This window comes from Nomascus leucogenys, chromosome 9 (genome assembly GCF_006542625.1).
Source record: "Nomascus leucogenys isolate Asia chromosome 9, Asia_NLE_v1, whole genome shotgun sequence".
NCBI lineage: Eukaryota > Metazoa > Chordata > Mammalia > Primates > Hylobatidae > Nomascus > Nomascus leucogenys.
The window spans coordinates 36,518,608-36,534,515 of NC_044389.1; the positions used below are offsets into that span (position 1 = coordinate 36,518,608).

Genomic DNA, 15,908 nt, shown 5'->3' on the forward strand with positions numbered 1-15,908 from the left:
CAAAAAGATGGGTAAGTGCAGTACAAGGAAGTATTTAGAGAGAGAGACCATATTCACAAAACTTTCATTACAGCACATTATAATTTTTCTGTTTCATTGTTAACTCATACTTTGTCTAATTTATAAATTAAACCATTATATGTATGCATACAAAAAATCTAAAGATATCTATGTCTATATCTATAGATATATATAGGGTTCAGTACTGTCTGTGGTTTCAGGCATCCACTGGGGGTCTTGGGAACCTAACCCCCAAGGCAGACTGCTGTATCTAGTTTCTTTGCCCCCTCACCAAACATTTGGTATTGTTACTTTTTTTTTAAGCTGTTCTAATAAGTGAATAAGGATATTGTCTCTTGAACTTAATTTGCATTTCTCTCATGACTAGTGATGTTAAGCATCTTTACATATGTTTATTTACTATCCATATATCCTCTTCAGTGAAATGCCTTTTCATGTCTTTTGATCATTTTTTATTTGGATTTTTTAATGTTGAATTTTGGAAGTTTTAAAAATATATTTTTGATATGAGTCATTTGTTGGACATGTGGTTTGCAAATATTTTCTCCTGGTCTGTGGCTTGTCTTCATCATTATAACAAGGCCCTTTGAAGAGCAAAGCTTTTAATTTTGATGAAGTCTAACTTATTGATTTTTATTCTTTTATAGATCATACTGTATCTTGCAAACTCTTCAATCTCTAGATCCAATTTTTTTTTTTCTGTTTCCTTCTATAAGTTTATAGCTTTGCATTTTACGTTTCAGTTTTGTAATCCGTTTTGAGTTAAATGCTTTTTCATAAGGTGAGAGGGTTAGGTCAAAATTCGTTTTTTGGCTGTGGATGCCTGATTCTACCCGCAGCAATTGTTGAAAGGGCTATCTTTCTTCCGTTGAATTGCTTTTGCACCTTTGTCAAAAATCAGTTGAGCGTATTTGTGTGGATCTATTCTGAGTTTTGTATCTATTTTTTTTTAATATGATAGAAGTTTATTACCCTATTGAAACAGTTCAGAGTTGTATAGTCAAAGGCCGAAATAGGGTGGCTCTGCTATCCTTGGTGTGTGGCTTAAAAATTTTTTTAAATTTTATTTCAGTGGCTTTTGGGGTACAAATGGTTTTTGGTTACATGGATGAATTACATAGTGATGAAGTCTGAGATTTTAGTGTACCTGTCCCTCAAGTTGTGTACATTGTACCCAATATGTAGTTTTTATCCCTCACTCCCTTTTCATCTTCCCCCTTCTGAGTCTCCAAAGTCCATTATACCACTCTGTATGCCTTTGCATATTCATAGCTTAGCTCCCTCTCACTTAGCTCATGACTGAGAACATAGGGTATTTGGTTTTCCATTCCTGAGTTACCTCACTTGGAATAATGGCCTCCAGCTGTATTCACGTTGCTGCAAAATAATATTTTTTTAAAAATTAAATTTTATTTTAGATCCAGGGGGTACATGTACAGGTTTGTTACTTGAGTATATTGCAGCCAGGTAGGGAGCACAGTTAGGTCGCGAGCACATCCAGGGTAGTGAGCACAGGTAGTGAGCACCCAATAGTCAGTTTTTCAACCCTTGCCTGTATCTATCCCAAGGAAAAGAAGTAGATAGATACTCTGCCCTCTGACTTTCCCTCAGTTCCACTGCCAGGCCATCAGGAATGCGATCCACCTCCTAGTCATACTCCTGACCCAGTGTTCCGGCTATTCAGATCAGACAGGTACCTCTTCATCTGCAGGAACGTTGGTGTTCCAAGTAGAGAGGGAGTGTGACTCTACCCCACATGCAAGCCTGAACCTGGAGGGCACTCTTCTTGCGGGGATGCAGCCTGACGTGTTCCAGAAAGGCTATCTAAAGGTGCACCCACCTGAAGCTCCCAGGGGAGAAGCCCCAGCTCTGTCTGCAGTGGTAGATTAAGGGGGAAAAGAAGTCTCTTTTTTTTTTCGAGATGGAGTCTTGCTCTGTTGCCCAGGCTAGAGTGTAGTGGCGTGATCTTGGCTCATTGCATCCTCTGCCTCCTGGGTTCAAGCAATTCTCCTGCCTCAGCCTCCCGAGTAGCTGAGATTACAGGTGCCCGCTACCATGCCCAGCTAATTTTTGTATTTTTAGTAGAGACGGGGTTTCATCATATTAGCCAGGCTGGTCTTGAATTCCTGACCTCATGATCTGCCCGACTTAGCCTCCCAAAGTGCTGGGATTACAGGCGTGAGCCACTGCACTCGGCTAGAAGTCTCTTTAAGACCCTTCATGAGCATCAGGGCTGCCTGACAAAGTAGAGCTACAGACTTTCCACGCTAAGCCCAGCACTGCATCTGTGCCTCTGCTGAAAGAAACTTCCCACAAACGAAGGTTCTGGAACTCAAGGCCTGCCATCTGGATTCTTTTGTCATACGGGATGCTCCCTTGATATGGTATAATCCCCCTTCCTTCAGTAGTGGGAGTCCCTGAGAGCCAGACCACTGTGAATGCTCTGCTGGGGCTAGCCACCCAGTGGGGCTGCCACTCTCTAGGCTGGTGCAGGGGAATGTCTGCAAGGAATCCAGTGATGTGAGCTGTCCTCAAATTTTCCAGCAGTGGCTACCAGGGCCAGCTCTGGTGGGGGTGGCAGGGGAGTGACATAGACTCTGAGACTCCTTGGTAATAAATAGCCTTAGTGTGTTTGCTTTCTCAGATGCCAGTTGCAGTAGTTACGAACTGGTCACATGGACAGACTCAGGACCTCCTACTTAGCCAGGGTGGTACAGGCAATGGTGATAGCTGAAGTCACACACAGGTTTTTCCCTTCCTTGGCACTGTGTTATTCTACCTAGATATGCTGTAATGGACTGTGTTGGTTGGCCTCCAGCTAGGAGGTGGTGCTTGCCAAAGAGTGCCAGCTGCAGTGGTGCTGGTGAGATTTGTGCTTGCTTTATGTTACCCAGGGAAGGTACTCTGGTGTCTCAGGCAATGGGCAGTGCCATAGTGCTCCCAAAAGTTTCTATTGTTTGTGTTAAGCTACCAGGGCAGGTAGAGGGGCAAAGCCAAGTGGAGGCTCGGTCAGGTAAGTGTGTACTCTGACTTTCTGTGTGTAGGGCAAGCAGTGGTCCCAGGAGCGGTCAGCGGGCACTTTTCTGGCCGCCGGGGTAACGTTACAGGTAGGAGTACAGCTGCCTCTGTTGCACAGTAGAGTTCACATAGGGAATGGGGAGTAGCAGGTGGTAGTAAACCCACCCAGCTCCCATGCACTTGGCAAGGTGAGTATCATACCTGCAGTGTTTCATTAGCAGCAGCTAGCTAGATTCCAGGCAATCTGTGCTCAGATTCTCTGTTCATCTGTGTCTACCTCTCTGCCAGTACAACACTGTCCTGATTATGTATGACTTGAAATTGGGCATAGTGGCCCACCCATTTTGTTTTCTCTCAGAATTGTTTTAGGTATTCTGATTCCTTTGTCTTTTCATGTAAATTTGGATAATTTTGTCATTATGTACAAAGAATCCTTCTGTGATTTTGATGAGTTATGTTAAACTTGTATATCATTTTGGGGAAAAATTGACATTTTTGCTATCTTGAAGTCTTCTAATCCATGAACTTGATATGATGGTATGTTTCTCTATTTATTTAGATCTTTGATTTATTTCATTAGTATTGTGTATTTTCAGTATAAAAGTCATGTACATGTATTGTTAGATTTAGATATAAATATTTTTTGAGGAATTGTAAATGGTAATTTTTCTATAGTATGTGTTCTGTGATTTATTTCTTCAGCATTTTACCTTTCCTAGTCTTTTAAGATTTTACATTAAAAAGTATCTTATCTCTCTGATATCAGAATATATTCTACTGATTTTTACATGTAACTTGCATGATATGCACTAGATTAAATTAAAATAGCTTCAGGAAGTTCTGAGATTGTAAATTGAAGCTTCAGAGAAGGAATAAAAGTAGTAGTCTGGAAACAGCTTTATTAAAGGAAATCAGAAACTTTATAACAAGGTCAGGGTAGGCAACATTTTCCTGTAAAGGGGCTAGAAGGTAAATAAATATCTTAGGTTTTGTGGAACACACAGAGTGTCTTGCATATTTTAAAAATAGGCTTTATTTATTAGAGAAGGTTTATGTTCACAGCAAAATGGAGCAGAGAGTACTGAGAGCTCCTGTACACTGCTTGCCCCTGCACATGCACCTCTCCTGCTATCGACACCATGAACCACAGTGGCTCATCTGTTACAGTTGATGAACCTACATTGACACATCATTATTACCCACAGTTTATAGTTTACATTAGAGTTTTCAGTTGGTGTTGGGTATTCTGTGGGTTTTGATAAATGTATAATGACATGTATCCATTATTATAGTATTGTAGAGAAAAGTTTCACTGCCTTAAAATTCTCTATGCTCCTCTTATTTATACCTCCCATCTCCCTCACCTCTGATCTTTTTAGCCTCCAAGATTGTGCCTTTTTTAGAATGTCATAGCATTGGATTATACAGCCTCTTTTGTTTGATATTTCTTTGATACTGTATTTTTAATACAATTTTTAGCTTACACAGGTTAATTGCTAGAGTATATAAATACAATTTTTTTGAGATGGGGTCTTGCTATACTGCCCAGGCTAGAGTGCAGTGGCTATTCACAGGTGTGACTATAGTGCACAGTAGCCTTGAACTTCTGGTATCCTGTGTCCTGAGTAGCTAGAGCTACATGTGTGCCACCTCACCAGGCTCTCAGTGGAGTTTTGTATGTCAGTTTTTGCATCCTGAAAACTTGCTAGAGTCACTGCAAGTTCTAGGAAGTTTTTGTTTTTCAAAGATTTGTTTTTAAAGGTTTTCTACTTAGACCACCATGTCATCTGCAAACAGAGCCAATTTTCTTTCTGTCCTATCTGAATGCTTTTCACTATTAGAACTTCCAGTTTTATGTTGAATAACAGTGGTGAAAATAGACATCTTTACCCTTTATGCTAATTATAGGGGGAAAACATCTAGTCTTCACCTGATGTTAGCCACAGGTTTTTTTTTTAGATGTTCTTTGTCAAGTTGAGGACTAATTTTTTAAATAACAAGTGAGTGTTGAATCTTGTTGAATGCTTTTTTTGCATCTGTGGATATGATCATGTGGTTTTTCTTATGTGTATAGATATGTTTGTAATATTTTCTTTTTTTGTTGTTTTCTGCAGAGTCTATAGTGATATTCTCTGTTTTGTTCTTGGTATTGGTAATTGGTGCCTTCTCTCATCTTTGCCAGTTTTGCTAGAGACTTGTCAATATTAAAGACCCAGCTTATTATTGTTCAGTGATTTTCTCCTGTCTTTTGTTTTCAGTTTCATTGATTTCTGCTCTTGTTTCTTCCATTTTCTGCTATTTTTGAGTTTATTTTGGTCTTCTTTTTCTAAGTTATTGAGGTAGCAGCTTAGACTATTGACTTGAGACTCTTACTCTTTTTTAATGTATGCATTTAGTACTATAAATTTCCCTCTCAGCACTGCTTTATATGTGTCTCAAATTTTTATGTTGTATTTTCATTTTCATTCAGCTCAATGTATATATCTTTTACTTCCCTTGAGATTTCTTCAACCAAGGATTCTATAGTAGTGCATTGTTTAGTTTCCAAGATTTTAAAAAAAAAGTTTTTCTGTTACGTTTTATTACTGTTTTCTAGTTTGATCCTACTGTATTCAGAGAATACAGTGTATGATAGTAATTATTTTAAATGTGCTGAGGTTTGTTTTATGACCCAAGATATTGCCTGTTTTTTTGTATGTTTGTGGGTACTTGAAGAAAATGTGTATTCTGCTTTTATTGTGTGGAATTTGCTAAAAATGTCAAGTAGATCCTGTTTGTTAATGGTGTTGTTGAGTTCATGTATATACTTGCTGATGTTTTTCCTAGTTGTTCTATCAGTTATTGAGATTGAGGAGTGTGAAGTCTCCAACAATTGTGGATTCGTCTATTTCTCCTTTCAGTTCTATCATTGCTTGCTTCACGTATTTTACAGTTCATTTGTTTGGTACATACATGCTTGGGATTGCCCTGTCTTCTTGGCTCCTTTTTTATTATGTTCTTTATCAAGGTGAGGAAGTTTCCCACTATTACTAGTGTATCAAGAGTTTCTTGCAGAAGGAGCAGGATTTAGATACTTTTTTTAAGTTTCTATCATATAATGTTTACATTATATAATGTCCCTCTTTGTTGCTGGTAATTTTCTTTGAAGTCTGCTTTATCTCATACTAATATAACCAGCCTTTCTTTCTTTTAATTAATAGATGAATGATATCTTTTCCCGTTCCTTGTCTTTCAGTTTACCCACATTGGTATATTTGAAGGTAATTTCTTATAGACAGTATATTGTTGGATCTGAGTGGTTTTTTAAAATAAATTGTTTTTAATCATAATAGAGATAGGGTCTTGCTTTGTTACCCAGGCTTGTTTTGAACTCCTGGACTCAAGTGATCTGCTTACCTCAGCCTTTCAAAGTCCGGGAATTATAAGCGTGAGACACTGTGCCCAGTTGGTTGTTTTTGTTTTGTTTTAATACACCTCACCAAATCTTTGTCATTTAATTGGGAAATTTAGACTGCTGACTTCTAATGCATTTATTCATATGGAAAGGCTATTGTCTGCTATTTTGATTTTTCAGTTTGTTCCCTGTTTTTTGTTTCATCTTTTTTCACCCTTCTAGTGGCTTGCTTAACATTTTGTAGAATTAATTTATCTGTAGCATTTTTAGTTTATCTGCTTATATAGTATTTTAATACCTAGAATAAAGTATTTATTATACATACATACACAAGTTACCACTTTACATATTTGCGTATAGAAATCTTAGCATCATCTACATCCCTTTGCCTGCCTTTATATATAACTGATTTTTAAATATTTCTTCTATATAAATTGAGAACCATAGCAGTATTAGAATTTTTGCTCTAAATCATAGTTTATAAAAGGCAAGTGGAAAAACAAAATCTGTTGTATTTACCCATATACTTACTCACTTTGTAGTTCTTTGTTCTTGATGTTTCAAGATTTTTTTTTTTTATTTCAAGAATTTTATTAGCCGTTCTTTTATTGATAGGTCTGCTGGTGACAAATTTTTTTTTCATCTGAGAATGTCTTTATTTCCCTTCATTTTTGAAAGATATTGCACTAGAGATAGAATTCTAAGTTAACAGTTCTTTTCTATCAGTTATTTAAAAACACTGGGACACTTCATTCTGGCTTCCATCATTCCTGATGAGAAATGCACTGCCATTTGAATATTTCCCCTGGACTTGAGACAGTTCTCTCTTGTGCCTCTCAAGATTTTTAATTTATCTTTGGTTTTCAGAAGTTTTTTAATAATTGTCTTGATGTGAACTTTTTGGGTTTATCCTGTTTGGTGTTTGTTCAGCTTCTTGAGTTTGTAGGTTTATGTATCTTGCTAAGTTTGGGAATATTTTAGCCATTATTTCATCAAATACTTTTCAAGCCCACTCTCTTTCTTTTCTCCCTCTAGGATCTGATGACACAAATGTTAGATTTTTTTGTTGTTAAATTCCCATAGATTACTGAGATGCTGTATTTATTTTCAGTCTGTTTTCCGTCTGTTGTTCATATTGAGTAATTTCTTTTTTTTTCTTTTTTTTGAGATGAAGTCTTGCCCTGTTGCCAGGCTGGAGCACAGTGGCAGGATCTTGGGTCACTTCAACCTCCGCCTCAGCAGGATCTCGGCTCACTTCAACCTCTGCCTCCCAGGTTCAGGTGATTCTCTGCCTCAGCCTCCCAAGTAGCTGGGAGTAGGTGGGACTACAGGCACGTGCCACCACACCCAGCTAATTTTTGTACTTTTAATAGAGACAGGGTTTCACCATATTGGCAGGATGGTCTCCATCTCTTGACCTTGTGATCCGCCTGCCTCGGCCTCCCAAAGTGCTGGGATTACAGGCATGAGCCACCGTGCCTGGCATATTGAGTAATTTCTATTGTTCTGTATTCAGGTTCACTATTTTCTTCCTCTGTTCCTTCCATTCTACTGTTGAGTCCATTAATTGATTGGGACATTGTATTTTTCAGTTGCTGAAACTTTCTAATTTTTGTTTCGACTCATTTTGTAATTGTTCCTCATAACATTTTTATGATGGTTACTTTAAAATATTTGTTAGATTCTATAATCTATATCTTCCTGACATTGGCGTCTTTTGGTTGGGACATTGCATTTTTCACTTGCTGAAACTTTCTATTTTTTGTTTCAATTCAATTTGTAATTGTTCCTTGGAACATTTTTATGATGATTACTTTAAAATATTTGTTAGATTCTATAATCTCAATCTTCCTGACAGTGGCGGCTGTTGATTATCTTTTCTCATTCAATTTTAGACTTTTCTGTTTCTTGGTATGAGGAGTGATTTTCATTTGAATCCTGAACATTTTGGATATTTTGTTATTACATTTGGATTTTATTTCAGTCTGTTTAGCAGTACTCTGACACCTCTTTGTACATACCCGACATTGTGCAGTCAGGGAAAGGGGTTGCTTCCTTCGTGCTACAAGATGGGAATGGATACCCAGGCTCTCTTCTCAGCCTCCATTTACCCTTTAGGTGTAAGAGGGCTGCCTTATTATTGCTAGATGGGTTTCAGAATTCAGGCTCCCAGTTAGGCCTCCACTACTAACTACCCAGAGGCACAGGGGTGCCTTGTTAGTATTCTCCATGTGGCTTGTAGGGTGATAAAAGCCCTTTCTGTCCACCTAGCCTTCACTGAAGTCACCACAGCATAAAGGGGGAGAGGTGTCTCACTACTTCCTGGTTATGAGTGGAAGTTAGGTTTCTCCACCTGATCTCCCCCTCGCCCCTCCCACCCCCGGCAATGAAGGAAAAGGAGGGCACTCTTTCTGCTGGGCTTAAAATCATGAATCATGAATCCCAGTTCAACCTTGCCCAACATCACCCTGGAGGGTAAGAGGAGTGTCTTGTTACAGCTGGCTAAGGTGGAAGTCTAGACTCAATATTGTGTGATGGGAATGGGGATAGAGCTGTGTGTTTTCTCTATGCTGTTTGACTCGAGTTGAGCAGTTCTGCCACTTTCCTGATCCTGTGGCTAGAAAGAGCAGGCTGTTTTGGAACTTTTTAAAAAATGTGGGCCTGTTGCTGTGTCTAGTACCTGGAAATTTGAAACCTTCTTCTGTAGTGCCAAGTTTAGGATAAATGAGGCAAAACAGAAAATCTGTGAAACTCACTGTCATATCATTCCTCAGATCCCAAGGTTCCTGGTTCTTCTGTCTTTCCACTTTTCAGAGTCTTTTCATGTTTTATATATACGGTGCAGAATCTTAGCTGTACTTAGTGGAGGGAATAGGGAAAAGTATGTCTACTTCATTTTTTCTGGAAGCCATAGAACGGCCTTTTTTTAAAAATAGATTTTATATTTTATAACAGTTTTAGATTTCCATAAAAATTGAGCAAATAGCACAGAAAGTTCTCGTTTATCTCTCCTCCCACCCCACATACAGTTTCCTTTATTTTAACATCTTACATTAGTGTGGTATATTTGATAATGAACCATTACTGATATATTTACTAAAGTCTGCAGTTTATATTAAGGTCGAACTGAATCTACAGATGAATTTGAGAAGAATGTACATCTTAACTATCTTAAATCTTCTAATCCATCAACATGGAATAGCTCTCCACTTATTTATATCTCCTTTAATTTCTTAAATTAGAGTTTTGTTGTTTTCTGCATAGATACTATCTAATTTTTGTTAAATTCATACCTGAGTTTTTCTTTTGGTGTGAATGTAAATAGTATTGTGTTTTTAGTTTCAAATTTCAGTTATTCATGCTATTATTGATAAAGGAAATCAGTTGACTTTTGCATATTAAGCTTGTATCTTGCAACCTTTCTATGTTAGGGCCCTCCAGAGAAATAGAACCAACAAGGAGTGTGTGTGTGTTTGTCTGTGTGTGTGTGTGTGTGTGTGTGTGTATATATATATATAGAGAGAGAGAGATTTATTATAAGGGATTGATTCATGCGATTGTGGAGGCTGGCAAGTCCCATTATCTACACAGTGAATTGGCAAACTAGAGACCTAGGAGATGGTGGTGTTCCAGTCCAAAGGGTGGCAGGGGTGAGTCCCAGGAAGAGCCAATGGTTTAGTTTGAGTCTGAAGCCAAGAAAAAAGCTGATGTTCCAGTTCAGAGGCCATCAGGGTGAAATAATTCTCTTACTTGGTGGTTAGTCATTTTGTTTTATTCAAATCTTCAACTGATTTGAATGAGGCCCTCCCACACTGGGGAGGGGAATCTGCTTTACTCAGTTTACTGATTTAAATGTTAATCTCATCCAAAAACAGCCTCACAGAAACAGTCAGAATAATTTTTGGCCAAATGTCTTGGCACTCTGTGGCCCAGTCAAGTTGATGCATAAAATTAAGCTCCCACTTACTATAATTGTTTCTTAGTTCCAGAAGTTTTTTATTTTGGGGGACTTTCTTCATAGCGAAGTCATGTCATCTATGAACAAAGATAGTTTTGTTTCTTCCTTTCCAATTTGTATAACTCTTTTTTCCTTTTCTTGCTGTATTGCATTAGCTAGAACTTCCAGTAGGATGTTGAATTGGAGTGGTGAAAGGGAACATCATTGCCTTCTTCATCTTAGGGGGACATGTCTTTTTAAAAGCGGTTTTTATTTACTACGTTTTTTCTGAACACCAGTGGAAATGTCTTTTTAAAAGTATGATTGTTATTTTAGTTTTTTTTTTGTAGTTCAAATTAAAGTTTCTCTAGGAAATCTAAATAGAGTTTATGTTTTGTAGCTCTAAATTGTAACCCCCTGTTATTATACTGAAGCGCTATTTTGGTGGTGGTCAGGTGTGGAAAAGGAAAACAATCTTATGATTAACTCTCAGTTTAATAGTGGGCCTTAGTTGCTGGGATGAGATCTTTTTGTTTTGTTTTCTTTGTTTGTTCATTTGTTTACACATGGGATTTCGCTCTGTCACCCAGGCTGGAGTGCAATGGTCCTGTTACTGGAAAGGGGTCCCAATCCAGACCCCAAGAGCAGGTTCTTGGACCTCACCACAAGAAGGAATTTAGGATGGGTCCATAGAGTAAAGCAAAAGCAAGTTTATTAGGAAAGTAAAGGAATAAAGAATGGTTACTCCATAGACAGAGGAGTAGCATGGGCCACTCAGCTGAGTACACGTATAGTTATTTCTTAATTATATGCTGAACAAGGGGCGGATTCTTCATGAGTTTTCTGGGAAGGGGGTGGGCAATTCCTGGAACTGAGGATTCCTTTCCCTTTTAGATATATAAGGTAACTTCCTCATGTTGCCATGGCATTTGTAAACTCTTAACATGCTAATGCATTATAACAATTAGCATATAATGAGCAGTGAGGGCAACCAGAGGTCACTTTAGTTGCTATCTTGGATTTGGTGGCTTTTGGCCAGCTTCTTTACAGCATCCTGTTTTATCAGCAAGGCCTTTATGATCTATAAAGAGGTATTTTGCCAACCTCGTATCTCATCCTGGGAATGCAGCCCAGTAGGTCTCAGCCTTATTTTACCCAGCCCCTATTCAAGGCGGAGTTATTCTAGTTCCAGTACCTCTCACAGTGCCACCATAGTTCACTGTATAACCTCTAACTCCTGGGCTCAAGTGATCCTTCTACCTCAGCCTACTGAATAGCTAGGATTACAGTTGCATGCCACTATGCCTGGCTAATTTCCTTTTCCTTTTTTTTTTTTTTTTTTTTGAGGCGGGGTCTCACTATATTGCCCAGGCCGGTCTTGAACTCCTGGCCTCAAGAGATCCTCCTGCCTCAGCCTTTCAGAGTGTTAGGATTACAGATGTGAGCTATCGTGTCCGCCCTAAGCTGAGTCTTTCTCAGTCTCTCTTTTTTTTTTTCTCCTCTTACGTGAGACAGAAACTTGAAGTCCATCTACTTTTTATATACTATTTTTTCTTGCAAAACACATTCATGAACATTTAATTTGATTAAGATATATTTTTAGGTTAAAGATTTTTAAGTAATGAGTTATAGCCCAATTTGTTTATAAATCATATTTATTTGCCAGTTTGTTTCATAATTCTGAAGTTTAATCTTTCCTATGTAATTTTCTAATTTAATCCTAATTTCTAAAAATTTTGTGTCCAAGGTGTTTCTTCTGGAAAATAAGTAGCAAGTAGTCCATAAAGTTTTTGGCCTTTTTTCAAAGAAGCACTGATTTTGACATGTACTCTCGGATGCTTTTCTGGTGTTCTTCTGGCATTTCAGTCACTTTTCTGGTGTTTTTGCTTTATGCTTTTTGCTTTCCCCAATATCTATGCGTTAAAGTGGGTGTAGGTGCGAATGTATGGTTTTGTGTTCCTTTTCTAGTGTAGGCATTTTTTATAATGCTGGTATACAAAAAGGTATTTTTATTAAAACCTTAATATTAGTAGCAAACTGTTCCAGTTATCTATTACTGCGTAAAAGAAACAGCCATTTTCCCGACATAGTGGCTTACATCTGTAATCCCAGCAGTTTGGGAGGCCAAGGTGGGAAGATTGCTTGAGCCCAGGAGTTCAAGACCAGCCTGGGCAACACAGTGAGACCCCTCAACAGGAAGAGCCGCAGACAAAACCCCTCAGACACCCAGTTAAAGAAGGAAGGGGTTTATTCCTCCAGGAGCATCAGCAAGACTCCTGTCTCAAATGCCGAGCTCCCTGAGTGCACAATTCCTGTCCCTTTTAAGGGCTCACAACTCTAAGGGAGTCAATCTTCAGTTACCAGGCCTGGAATGCAGCGCCAGGCTGTCTGGAATCTATTAACATAACAAGTTAGGTTAGATCTTCAGCTACCGGGCTTGGGCTTGGAATGCAACGCTGGGCTTGGAATACAGTGCTGGGCTGTCTGACTGATTTTATGTCTTGTCTCTTCTTTAACTCCTGCTTTTTCTTTGAGGCAGAAATTGGGCATAGGGCAATATGGGGGGGTGGTCTCCTTCCTTAAACATAGTGAGATCTTTAAAAAAATAAAATAAAATAAAATAAATTTTAAAAACCAGCAGCCAGTTTTATTATGTTAACAGTCTCTGTGAGTCCACGATCATTGAGGCCTCAGCTGTGAAGATTCAAATGCTGGGAACTGTTATCATCTAAAGCTTTATTCACTAATGTGTCTGGTGGTTGATCATGACTCTCTTCTGGGATCTCAGCTGAACTGACATCTAGAACAACTGATCATGGACTTTCCACATGGCCTGGCCTTCCTTGCACCATGGAAGCCTTTTTGTACTCAGACTGCTGAAATGGTGGACCAGAGTAGTAAAAGTGAGTTAGGGAGATAACCAGATGGAAGCTATCTCACTTTCTATAACATAATAAAGTCATATGGAATTGTTTTTGCTATTACAACAATTTTGCCTAAATTCAAGAGAAGAGGACGTGACCACCTGAGGGGTTCTTCCTGCCTGCTGCACAAAGAAAGACCATGGCATGCAGTAAAGAAAGAATTTAGTAGACCAAGGCAGGACACTCCACGTGGGAAATGGAGTTAGTACCCAAATCATCTTCACCGAAAGCTCACAGGTAAGGGGTTTTTCAAAGTCCATTTGGGGCAAAGGCTGGGGGTGGGTAGGATTGCTGCTGATTGGTTAGGGTGGAGTTAAGATCCTAAGGAGTCCAAGGTGCCCTCGAATTTAATTGCTTCTGGGTGGGGCCACAGGAGTGGGATTGGTGGGTCCAGGTGGAGCTATGGGTGTCGGACGTGCAAAAAATTCTGAAAAGATACCTCGAAAGGTCAATCTATAATACTGATGTTATTTGCAGGAACAGCTGGCAGTCATTTGTGTCTATACCTTAGCGGAATTTGGATTCCTCTCCTTTCCCAGACTGACGGCCTTTCATTAGCTTTAGAAAGGCTGAGTTTTGAGGAGGGACTCTCATTATTTAAGCTATCTTCTAAAGTTAGCTTGGCATAAGCCCAGGAATAATTAAGGCAGCTTGAAAGCTAAAGGCAAGAAGAGGGTGGGCTAGATCAGATCTCTTTCACTGTCATAATTTTCTTACTAACAATTTTGCAAAGGTGGTTTCAAGAGCAGACACCCCTACCCTCAATTGGAGGTATGTCAAAGACATTGTAAGAAAAATTGATAGGGTAGGTTTTTAACCATCTTTGGAAAATAGAGTCTGCCCCACTTACTTTTTCTTTTTTTCATTTTTAGAGACAGGGTTTCACTCTGTCACCCAGGATGGAGTGCTGTGGCTCAATCTCAGCTCACTGCAACCTCCACCTCCCAGGTTCAAGTGATTTTCCCTTCAGCCTCCCAAGTAGCTGGGACAACAGGCGCATGCCACCACAACTGGCTAATTTTTGTATTTTTTGGTAGACATGGGGTTTCACCATGTTTGCCAGGCTCCTCTCAAACTCCTGACCCCAAGTGATCTGCCCACCTTGGTCTCTCAAAGTGCTGGGATTACAGGTGTGAGCCACTACACCTAGCCATGTCCCATTTACTTTTAAGGAACATTTACTGTGTGCCAGTGATATGACTTGGCTTTGTGTCCTCATCCAAATCTCATCTTGAATCGTAATTGAGATTATTAAAATTCTATTATAATGGGAGTCCCTCCCATCACAGGCCTGGGTGCCCAGGTATTGAGGAAGGGACCTGGTGGGAGGTGGTTGGATCATGGGGGCGGTTTCCCTCATGCTGTTTTCATGATAGTGAGTGAGTTCTCACAAGATCTGATGGTTTTATAAGGGGCTCTTCTCCCTTCACTCTGTCTGCCTCTCTTGCCACCTTGTGAAGAAGGTACTTCTCCTTTGCCTTCTGCCATGATTTTGTTTCCTGAGGCCGCCCCAGCCATTGATAACTGTGAGTCAATTAAACCTCTTTCCTTTATGAGTTACCCAGAACTGAGTTAATTAAACCTCTTCCCTTTATGAGTTACCCAGAACTGAGTTAATTAAACCTCTTCCCTTTATGAGTTACCCAGTCTTGGGTATTTCTTTATACAGTGTGAAAACAAACTAATACAGGAAATTGGTACCAAAGAGAGTGGGGCACTGCTATAATAATAACCTAAAAATGTGAAAGTGACTTTGGAACTGGGTAACATGCAGAGGTTGGAATAGTTTGGAGGGCTCTGAAGAAGACAGGAAGATGTGGGAAAATTTGGAACTTCCTAGAGACTTGCTGAATGGTTCTGACCCAAATACTGATAGTGATATGGACGATGAAGTCCAGGCTAAGATGGTCTCAGATGGAGATGAGGAATTTATTGGGAACTGAAATAAGGTTACTCATTCTATGCTTTAACAAAGAGACTGGAAGCATTTTACCCCTGCCCTAGAGATCTGTGGAACTTAGAACTTGAGAGAGATAATTTAGGGTATCTGGCAGAATAAATTTCCAAGCAGCAAAGTGTTAAGAGGTGATAGTGTAAAAGTTTGGAAAATTTGCAGCCTGATCATGAGGTAGAAAAGACAAATCCATTTTTTGGGGAAAAATTCAAGCTGGCTCCAGAAATTTGGATATGTGAAGAGGAGCTGAATGTTAGTCACCAAGACAATGGGGCCGATTTATCCAGGGCGTGTCAGAGATCTTCATGGCAGCCCCTCCTATGGCAGGCCCAGAGGCCTGAGAGGTAAAAATGGTTTCCTGAGCAGAACCCAAGGCCCTGCTACTTTGTGCAGCCTCAGCACTTGGTGCCCTGCATCCAGCTGCTCCAGCTCTAGCCAGGGCTAAACCAGGGCCAAGATGCAGTTCAGGCCATTGCTTCAGAGGGTGCAGGCCTCAAGCCTTGACAGCTTCCACAGGGTGTTGGGCCTCCAGGTGTACAGAATTCAAGAATTATGGTTTGGGAACCTCTACCTGGATTTCAGAGGATGTATAGAAATACCTGGATGTCCAGACAGAAGTCTGCTGCAGGAGCGGAACCCTCATGGTGAACCTCTGCTAGT

The 15,908-nt window shown here is 39.5% G+C and overlaps 1 protein-coding gene across 1 annotated transcript in view; it reads left to right on the forward strand.

Annotated features, from left to right (window-relative positions):
• Nucleotides 1–14,149, forward strand: part of CENPC (centromere protein C) — a 91,759-nt gene extending 77,610 nt beyond the window's left edge. Inside the window, exon 20 of the mRNA XM_030818855.1 lies at nucleotides 13,033–14,149. The gene's annotated coding sequence lies outside the window, so the exon portion shown is untranslated. The remainder of the gene's footprint in view (nucleotides 1–13,032) is intronic.
• Nucleotides 14,150–15,908: the final 1,759 nt, after the last annotated feature.